Source organism: Bactrocera neohumeralis, unplaced genomic scaffold (genome assembly GCF_024586455.1).
Source record: "Bactrocera neohumeralis isolate Rockhampton unplaced genomic scaffold, APGP_CSIRO_Bneo_wtdbg2-racon-allhic-juicebox.fasta_v2 ctg3465, whole genome shotgun sequence".
Taxonomy (NCBI): Eukaryota; Metazoa; Arthropoda; class Insecta; order Diptera; family Tephritidae; genus Bactrocera; species Bactrocera neohumeralis.
In genome coordinates this window covers 845-10,942 of record NW_026090761.1, presented here as the reverse complement: position 1 = coordinate 10,942, position 10,098 = coordinate 845, and the positions used below count along the sequence as shown (strand labels likewise).

Sequence of the window (10,098 nt, the reverse complement as noted above, 5' to 3'; positions counted from 1 at the left end):
GCCACAAATAGACAGTCAAAAGGCAAGATCAAGCATCCATCTCGAGGTGTCCGCATGACACAGAAACATTCGATGGAGGTTCTATACTTTTTTAAAGGAAAAACAAAGAAACTTCTAATTTAATGGGAAATGTTTATTATCGTTTGAAAGAACATTCTTTGCCATTTATCTTTTGAAGATTATCTCTTTGAAATGGTGGCTTGGCTGGTAACTGGCGAATAAAATGGACCTTAACTAAAGAGGTATTATAGCATAGACTTTTAACTTCACATATCTTTACAGGAAAAGGTCCAACGATGTGATGTCACACTTGTGATCTTGGTGGCTAATCGATCAACATAAAACTAGAAATTACCTGCGAACCGAAGTGTTTTCTCAATAAATCCATTGATTGTTGAGATGTGTTAAAAGTGGCGCCGTCTTGTTGATACCAAATGTTGCGAAGCTTGAATTTCAGGCACCAAATAGTCGGTTTTCATGGCGCGATAATGAGCGCCCTTAACGGTTACGTCCTCACCGGCATCATTTTTTAAGAAATATGGACCATTGATTCCACCGGACCAATGCAGAAATGGCAGTTCTTGAATATCTTCAGGTTGCTCTTTGACCCAAGTTTGGCAGTTTCATCTTATCGCTGTACAAAATTTGGGTCTGAAACCTCGGATCTTCTTGAAAATTTCAAGAGCACATGGAGTGAAGCGAAGTCGCTTGCGAAGGTTTCAGTTTTTGCACAGGCTCTATTTTGTTCGCTCTAAATTTAAGATCTCGACATAAAATCCGCCAAGCCATTCCAAAGACAGTCCGAGCTGCTGCGAACGACGTCGAATCGACTCTGCATGGTAGTGTTGTGAATAGTACAAGCGCAAGTTAATTTTTACCAGAAATAAAAATGAATCAAAAAAATATATTGTGAGCCGCTCCGAAATGTGTACTCTTTATTATTACTCTTAAGACTAACTTATTACATGGTTCTTACTTCTATTTATAGTAACTAATATGATACTTATTACTAGGTGACAGTTTGTTTAGATACAGATTATATTATTTGTTTAGGTTTGTTTACATATATATTGTTTGATACATTTGCATTGTTTTAAGATAAGGTTATTGTGATATTCAAGCTCAATTTGTTTTGATGTTTGTTACTATTATAAGGAAAACGTTCCGCGTTCGCGCGAAACATATTATTTACAGAAATAAAATTTTCGTAATAAAGTTGAACAATTTGTAAACATTGTTGAGGTGTAAGCCTTTCCACGATAAAGTGCCAAACAATATTGAACAATAATAACATGATAGCTTGACAAGACTCACGCGTGATCTGTCAAAAACAGGCTATTGAAAAAAAGTACCTCTACTTGGATCATCCGATAGAACATTGCTTCGCCGCTCTTTTGATCGCAAATTTAACTTGCTGAAATACAATAAAATTCAATTGGGTAATTGGTTGGCCAGTGCAACTTTTTTATGTATTTCGTTGCTATTGTTGCCCTTAATGGTATTACTACCATATAATTTGCATAAATGCTTAGTTATCATGAAACTGAATTTATCATTACACACAACCGCAGAGATACAGAACTAATTAATTAACTCGTTATGAATACCAATGACTCGCATGCTATAAACGCTAAATGCTTTTATATTTGGCATGGAGCTGCCCCGAATTCTATTTGCATACAAGTGGTAAAGATCTTAATCGGAATGACTCAAGTTGCTTCTGCAAGTCTTTTTTTTTAGCTGAAGTCGTCTTTTAAGAAATGCAGATTTGAGTTTCTGGAAGAGAACAAGATTCTTTAAAAATAATCTCCCCTGTGACATTAATTCCACGCTATTATAACGAAAAAGTGATTACTGCGCAGAGCTTATAGCATGTTCAGACCGACACTTAATCACACGATTTCGTCTGTTGAATGGATTATCCCACTAATCTTAAAATTTATCCAGATTTCGCCTTACAAATGACAGTTTCAAATCACTTCATTGAAATTATTTGAAAATGATCCACATAAAATCTCTGTGCGACTCTGATTTTGCGCAATCTACGTGTCAGCACTGGAAATCTTTACATTATCACAGCTGATGCTGAATGCTCAATGTAAACAAACAAGACAAAGAAGACAAAAAAATAAAACTAAAAATTGCCGTTGATTACAAATCAAATTACAAAGTAAAAAAATATGGAAAAAAAAAAAACGAGTTATGTGGAGTGAGGCTGCCGAGGCCGACTTAATCGAGGCGTGGCAACAAAAAATGCCAGATCTGGAAATGTCCTGTACGATGCTTTTGGCTGGACACGATTATACGTCCAGTGAGATTAAAATTAAATTGCACAATTTTACCAACAAATACAGGTAAGTAATATATTATGCGGTCAACATATAAATTAAATATTTTTTTTTATTTTTAGACAAGAAAAGCAGAAAATTGGCACATCGCACAGTGGCACCGCTCCATACATTTCTTGGAAAAAAATAGAAGGAGTGGTCGTAAAACAATGAAACTTTGCAGAAACACTTCTCTGGACTAAATTAAGAAATTTTGAAAAAATCTTAGAAAACCGCCCACTGCCACACACACCTCCCATATAACTGCAATTGCCAAAATTTTTATTTTTGGACCTAGGGACTTGAAATTCTGGACACTTCTTAATTGAGTTCCCCTGATGCAAAAAAATTAAACTTAAACGCAAAGTGACGTTATTTATACCTTTACCTTGATAAAAATCCAATATAATATGCAATGTTTTAATTGAATATGTAACAGGCGAAAAATTGTGTTAGTTTTTATTTGTAATAGTATGCAAGCACCATATCTTTAACAATGGGGTCTAGTTCTAATGAAATTTTGTTCGAATGACGCCTTAAGCTACTTACAGATGTAAGGATCCGAAGTTATAAGAAGTCTGTTGAAGACATCAGTATTTGTCGATGTTACTAAAAGGGACGGTAATTGGCGGTTGTTGTTTTTTTTTTAATTGAAAGTACAGACTCGGAACTTTCATTTTTTTATAGTAAGAGGGCTAAGCAAGGCAAAGCACATAAAGTTTTTTTCCATCAAAAAATGAAAAGTTGATATTTTTTAGTATAATTTTTGAAAAATTATAAAAATTAGCTTACTTTGCCAATTTCAATAATTTTTTTTTTTTTATAAACAAGGAAGTGCTATGTTTTCACTAAAAAATAAAAGAACAGCCATAGCTATAAACTTACACACAAAAAAAATTCTTTATTTGGACAATAATTTTAATCTGATTTTATTGAATAACTTTCCGTCGACTTCTGTTAGTTTTTTTAACTATAAAATTTAACTTTTTATAAAAAACCTTGTTGAATTTTTCTTATCCAAATATTTCTTTACAAAACAAAATCATTAAAGTTTTGAAATTGGAAAGTGGGAAAATCGTATTTTTCCGCCGAAATGCCACTGTGCATCGGGTGGCTCCCCTAGTCGGTGGAAATATTATGAGGCGGTCCACCAAGCAGTAGGTGGTTTCAAAAGTTTTTGTTCCGCCGAACTTGTAGAGGATAGCATTGTGGGTAAGTTTTAAGCGCATTGGAGTAGGTTCAATATTCATAATAAAATGAAAAACGGTTATGGAATGTTTCCTTACACTTTTATTTGTTTCTTCTAATTTCAGTTGACATGGAACCAATTTACATTGAGGACGATGCAGAAGGAGAGCCGCCGCTCCCAAGCCCAAGCGATGGACCTTCTACGTCGCGTGGTTGCGCTCGGCCATCGTCAAGCGATGCTGTAAAAAAGAAAAAATCAGGGTTAACAATAATAGAGGAAATGAAGGATGACTTATTAAAGGCGACTGAGGCGATGAAAGCAGCCGATGAAAAAAGCGTCTTTCTCTCTAGAAGAATATATAAACGATTCAAAAGAAGTGAAGGATGCTTTCATCGACTTCCTTCGTCGCCAAAAATAGATTTAAAAATTTTTTTTAAGTTTTAGTTTAAGAGAATGGAAAATGAATTTAAATAGGTATGTATGTGAATGAAAATGAAAATATATATGTAATATATAAAATATATATATAAATGAATACGAAAATGAATACGAAAATACATATGTAACATATATACATAAAATATAGAAATATCTGCTTTTTGTATTGGAATTGAATTATGAGATATGTAAGTATGGATCGGTTGAGATTTAATAATATTTCAAAGTTGAATGTAATAACTCACCGAAATACGAAACGACGACATTTCCACAAATGTTAGAGACGTCTTCTGGCAACTGCCGACATTCGTTGTCGATTTGTTGTGCTGCAATCCACTTTTCATTAATTTCATAATTTTCCTCATTTAAAAAGTTGTGCAAAACACAGCACGCTTTTATGACGATTTTCGTGTTGGCCATGTGGTTATCAAGCCTTTTCCAACCCGTCTAAACCTTCCTTTAAATGACCAAAAGCATTCTCCACTACTCTTCCGGCATTTCGAGAGTACATAGTTGAATTCTTTTATCCAAGGTTGGTTTACACAAAATGGGTACGGTTTCATCAAATGTTCATCAAATTTGAACGCAGAGTCGCCCAACAAAACGACTGGAACATTAACTGACGATATTTGTTTACTCATGTCTTTAAATATAGTAGATTGTGCCAACTCGCTTTTTAAAGATGATCTCTCAAATATTGAAGAGTCATTACAACGGCCTGGACTACCAACGTTGATGTATATAAAGCGACATCCATAACATTAAAGAAATACATTAGATGTTTAAACGAGCTTCATGAAAAAACTTACCTTGCATCTTCTAAAGCCAAAAGAACTGTGGAATACCAGCCTTTGTAATTGTAGTAGTCAACAGCATCTTCTGCAGCTGGGCGCACTTCTATATGAAAACCATCTAAAACTTAAAAATAAATTAAATGTAAAAAATTTAACTTATTACCTATAGCTCCTAACACTTGAGGGAAACCCAATGACTCAAAACCATTTAAATACTCGCGCAATTGAATTTCGTTCATTGGGAATTTCTTCAAATACAAAGGCCACAAACAACGCCAGACTTCATGACAGAAATCAATTAGAATGGAGCAGACAGTGCTTTTACCAATTCCGAACATATTTTCAATTGTTCGGTATTTCTCTAATGGAATTGCTTTGCGGTAGTTATTGTTTTTCTTCTCCAAACCTTTCAACATAATGCACAATTTAATAAAAGAATTGCGCTTCATTCGGAAGTTGTTTTTAAAAAACGCATCAGAATTCACCTGGTAGTCGACTTCGCAAAACATTTGGCCACGAGTCTGAATTATATACACATTATAAATAAACGAAGTTATAATACCAATATTTATATATGTACTTGCCTTTATCCAAATAGACCTTGTTGAATTTGCTCCATATAGACTACACATTTTTAGTGCTACGTGTTCATACAGCAAACGTTTCATTGCTAAGCGGGTAGAATCAAACAATTCCCAAATTATTTCCATTGAGCGGAGATAATTTAGAAAAAATAAGACAATTTTTATAACAAGGTACGACATTACAATGTTTTCCTTTAATAAATACTTTGATGTCTATGGCTGAATGTCAAAAACATCTGATTTATAAATTACGAACGGCAGTAAGAACACTGTTGGGTTATGAAATGCTTAAACGTAATCTAATCTTTTAAATTTTCGGTCTGAACATGGTATTAGAGTACAACTATGTAAAAATGTCTCGAAAGGATACAAAGAGATGTTGTTATTCACTTTGCCACACCGCTTACTAAGTTAATTATTATTTGCAGAGATATTCTTCGTGCTCATACAACATACTGACAATTGTTGCTTTTCCGCTTAGGTAGAGACATAATTCTAGTAATTTCATGCTTATGTTATATTCTTATATTTGCTAAGATTTCGGAGAAATATTTCTTCCATTGGTCTCTAAATCGCCACTTTCATACAGGTACACACACACATACATGTATATATAGCTGTCGCGGAATAATATTTGGCTTGCCTCGCAATATGTCTTGACCTTAATCTCAATGAAATTGTTAGTCGTTAGTCGAACACCATATACCAACAGAAAAAGTAATAAATGTCAGCTTCTAAATGGAAATTAAATACTTCTGAGAAATATTCATTAACATGAAGAATGTGGCGAACTGATGTCTTCAGACAGCTGTTGCCATGGCGAGCACATTTGTCAAGTGGCACGTTCTACAAATTTTTTTGTTGCGACGGATGTTTGCTATCGAAAATTTCCGCTTTTATAATTAGAAGATACGATAATCCTATTGGGAAGATGAAAGATTGACATATAAACCACCTTAATTTAAGGTGTTAATTGACTAACGTTCGATCACGATCCACAGAAATTTTGTACATACATACATATCGTCACCTGAAATGCAAAATAACGTATCATCAAAAAATTCGAAATTGAATGTTTTATAGATTACGCTTCACTACTTCAAATTACTTACATAATATTACATATGTTCAACATTTTCTGGTTCTCCGATCAAATATAAACTAGTTTAAACCAATATTAAAATTTTGTTTAACTCATGTTCCATTTTATTTCGAGATTCATTCATGCCACTGTAAATTTCCGAAAATGTTGTTACGTTATTTTGCATTTCAGGTGACGATATATTCTTCAGGCTTACCTTCCTTGAGCTAATCATATTTCTGTCTATTCTCTATAGAATAGAGAATTGACATTGAGAGTCTATTATTCAATTGTTTTTTTTTTTTTTTTTAAGTTAAACTTCTTATGCGATTTTGAAAAAGGTTGCATTAAACGTTTAACGCTAACATATTTACGCTAGCTTGTCCAGAGAACTTAAAGCATAGAGAAGGTGCAGGTTCGTCAGCGAACATTTGTTAGATTTATAGTAAGGAATTCACCTCACAAGCACAGAATTCACGCTGTGAAATGTTAGCATTTTTAACAGTTCTCCACATACTCAACAGAGAATATGAAGAGAAATAAATATATGTATTTTCGGCATATAATGAAGTGGCATGTATGTGGGGGACTTACTTTGAATTAAACGCTTTAGTTATTTTTAAAATGTACAAAATGTTTTATTTATCAAAACCGGAAAATATAAATTAGAATTATCCACTATATCATTGAATGGTAATATATGTAAAAACAGAGTTCGTCTATTTCAACAATGTTTGGGAGGGCACGTCCGTACTGCACGAAGTTTCAAAATCAAGTGTAGTCAGGTCAGGTCAGGGTTGCAATCCCACGTGCAAGTTAACACTAAACATATTTACGTTTCTCACCAAACATATTTACATTTCTTAATAATTATTACGAAACGTATAAGCATATTTTTGTTCTACTTTCGCTGACTATCATTTCCTGTTTACGTCCCCAAATTTTGTTTAGCCCATTTCCGATCATTGCACGCTCGACCCAAAAGTGTTGACGTAGCGTCTGCATTGAATGCACGGTCACGTTGCACTGCATGTGTTGATCGCTGCTCACACACTTTTAATTCCAATAACTAATTTTTAACATAAGTTCCAATTCAGTAGTGAAGTGGTAGTTAATAAGTGCGGTTGACAAAAAGGTTGACTAAGAAGACATAGTCTTCCCAACACGGAGTTAAGTAATAGTGACTAAGTGAAAAGAAGTGTAGTTGACTAAAAGGTTGGACTAAGAAGACATAATCTTCCCAACGAGTAATAGTGACTAAACGGAACAAAAAATTATATAATAAAATAAAATCCTTTTTAAAAAAACTAAAATAAAGAGTATTTTATTAACTGGCGCCCGAGCTAAAATCGTGAGAATTTAAATAAAAAAAGCTCTTGCCTGTAGTGTCCTTCCGCAGGCAGATAAAGTGTCGCTACCGAATCCCGAGTAGCAAGATATGCAAAAAGGACGAAATTCGAGCGATCGGTGCGGTAAATTAACCCTAGAACACACACCCGGGTACAAATGTATCCACTTTCAACTTTGAAGTATTGTAACTTTTGATACCGCTTCGGATCTAGGAAGATTATTTAGTTTTGAGTTCAAATTCAAAATTTGAACCAGATCGGACCATTGGTTCAGGAGCTACAGCCTTCCAAACACATTATATACGTAAACACACACCCGGGATACGTTGTACCCCAATAGTAAAAATCCTCATAATAATCAAAAAAAAACATTTTTTATATTATTTTTTTATTTGAAAAATTAAAAATATTCATTTCCCACATTATATTATTGACTTTGGGTCGGCTTTAGTATACCATCCCACGATTTCAGGGTTAAAAGTGGTATGGTTGGATAGTGCTGATGCTCCAGATTAAGAATATATATAATTATTGCCGCCGCAAACTTATAGTTTTCGAGATATTTGCATTTAAATTTGAAAATTTTGCAAATTTAATTTTGCAATTTCTCGACTTATGGTTAGTTTTTCTTCCGTATTATGCACTTTTTATACACTTACAATTCACTACAATATTTCTACATATTTATTTTTTATTAATATTTTAGATGTTTGCTTAAAATAAGCATTTTATATTTTACATAAATATTATTACACGCACAATAACAATAAGTGTCCCGTGTTGTCAAATAATAAATACTGCCATATCTACACATTTATCAAACGAATAAAAAATAGGTTTATACGCCAAATACATAAATCATTATCCTTTTTCTTGCTATATCATGAGTAATAATCAAAAAAGGAGTTTTACTCGAAAAAAAACCCTGACACACCCTGGTGTTGGCACACCCCGGTGTTGGATCGGACAGGGTTATTTTTTGAAGCGCGTCCAAAGGCCGCCAACGCAAAAAGGGGTTTTTTGAAAAAACTGACACACCTGGTGTTGGCCCCCGGTGGGATCGGCCAAGGCCGCCAACGCAAAAAGGAGTTTTACTCGAAAAAAAACCTGACACACCCCGGTGTTGGCACACCCCGGTGTTGGATTGGCCAGGGTTATTTTTTTGAAACGCGGCCGAAGGCCGCCAACGCAAAAAGACGAAAAAAAACCCTGACACACCCTGGTGTTGGCACACCCCGGTGTTGGATCGGACAGGGTTATTTTTTGAAGCGCGTCCAAAGGCCGCCAACGCAAAAAGGAGTTTTACTCGAAGAAAAATCTGACACACCCTGGTGTTGGCACACCCCGGTGTGCGATCGGCCAGGGTTATTTTTTTGAAGCGCGGCCGAAGGCCGCCAACGCAAAAAGGAGTTTTACTCGAAGAAAAATCTGACACACCCTGGTGTTGGCACACCCCAGTGTTGGATCGGCCAGGGTTATTTTTTTGAAGCGCGGCCGAAGGCCGCCAACGCAAAAAGGAGTTTCAATCGTAAAAACCTGACACACCCAGGTGTTGGTCGCCCAGGATAATTTTTTTCATGCATTTGAGTTTTTTTTATTTATTTTTATTGTTTACAATCATTTGTGATATGGTAACACTTATTATTTGACAACACGGAACACTTATTGTTATTGTGCGTGTAGTAATATTTATGTAAAATATAAAATGCTTATATTAAGCAAATATCTAAAATATTAATAGAAAATAAATATGCAGAAATATTGTAGTGAATTGTAAGTGTATAAAAAGTGCATAATACGGAAGAAAAACTAAAAATAAGTCGAGAAATTGCAAAATTAAATTTGCAAAATTTTCAAATTTAAATGCAAATATCTCGAAAACTATAAGTTTGCGGCGGCAATAATTATATATATTCTTAATCTGGGGCATCAGCCCTATCCAACCGTACCACTTTTAACCCTGAAATCGTGGGATGGTATACTAAAGTTTTCCCTTGACTTTTATTATAAAAGTTATAAAAATGCATCTTATGTCTAAGGAAAATCATGGCAAATAGAGCAATTTGTTGATGTGACCGAATGTTCAAAACACATTGGCTTCTTACATTTGGCGCACAGCTTTCCGGTTTTTCTACGGCGTTTTTCCTCTTGTGCGTAACATAAATAGCAAGATCCGGACACAGGTTTTGGCGTGCGCGCTGCGGCAGATGTTGATGCTGCTGTTGACACCATTGATTGTACCGGTCGGTTGAAATATTCTTCAATAGCAATTTTAGTCGAAAAATTTCGCGTCACTTGACGATTTATGGCTCTGGCTTCAATAATGGGCATACACA

General features: G+C 34.7%; 1 pseudogene; it reads left to right on the top strand.

Annotated features, from left to right (window-relative positions):
- The first annotated feature begins 2,268 nt into the window (after positions 1-2,268).
- Positions 2,269-3,934, top strand: LOC126766996 (uncharacterized; annotated as a pseudogene).
- The last annotated feature ends 6,164 nt before the right edge of the window (positions 3,935-10,098 follow it).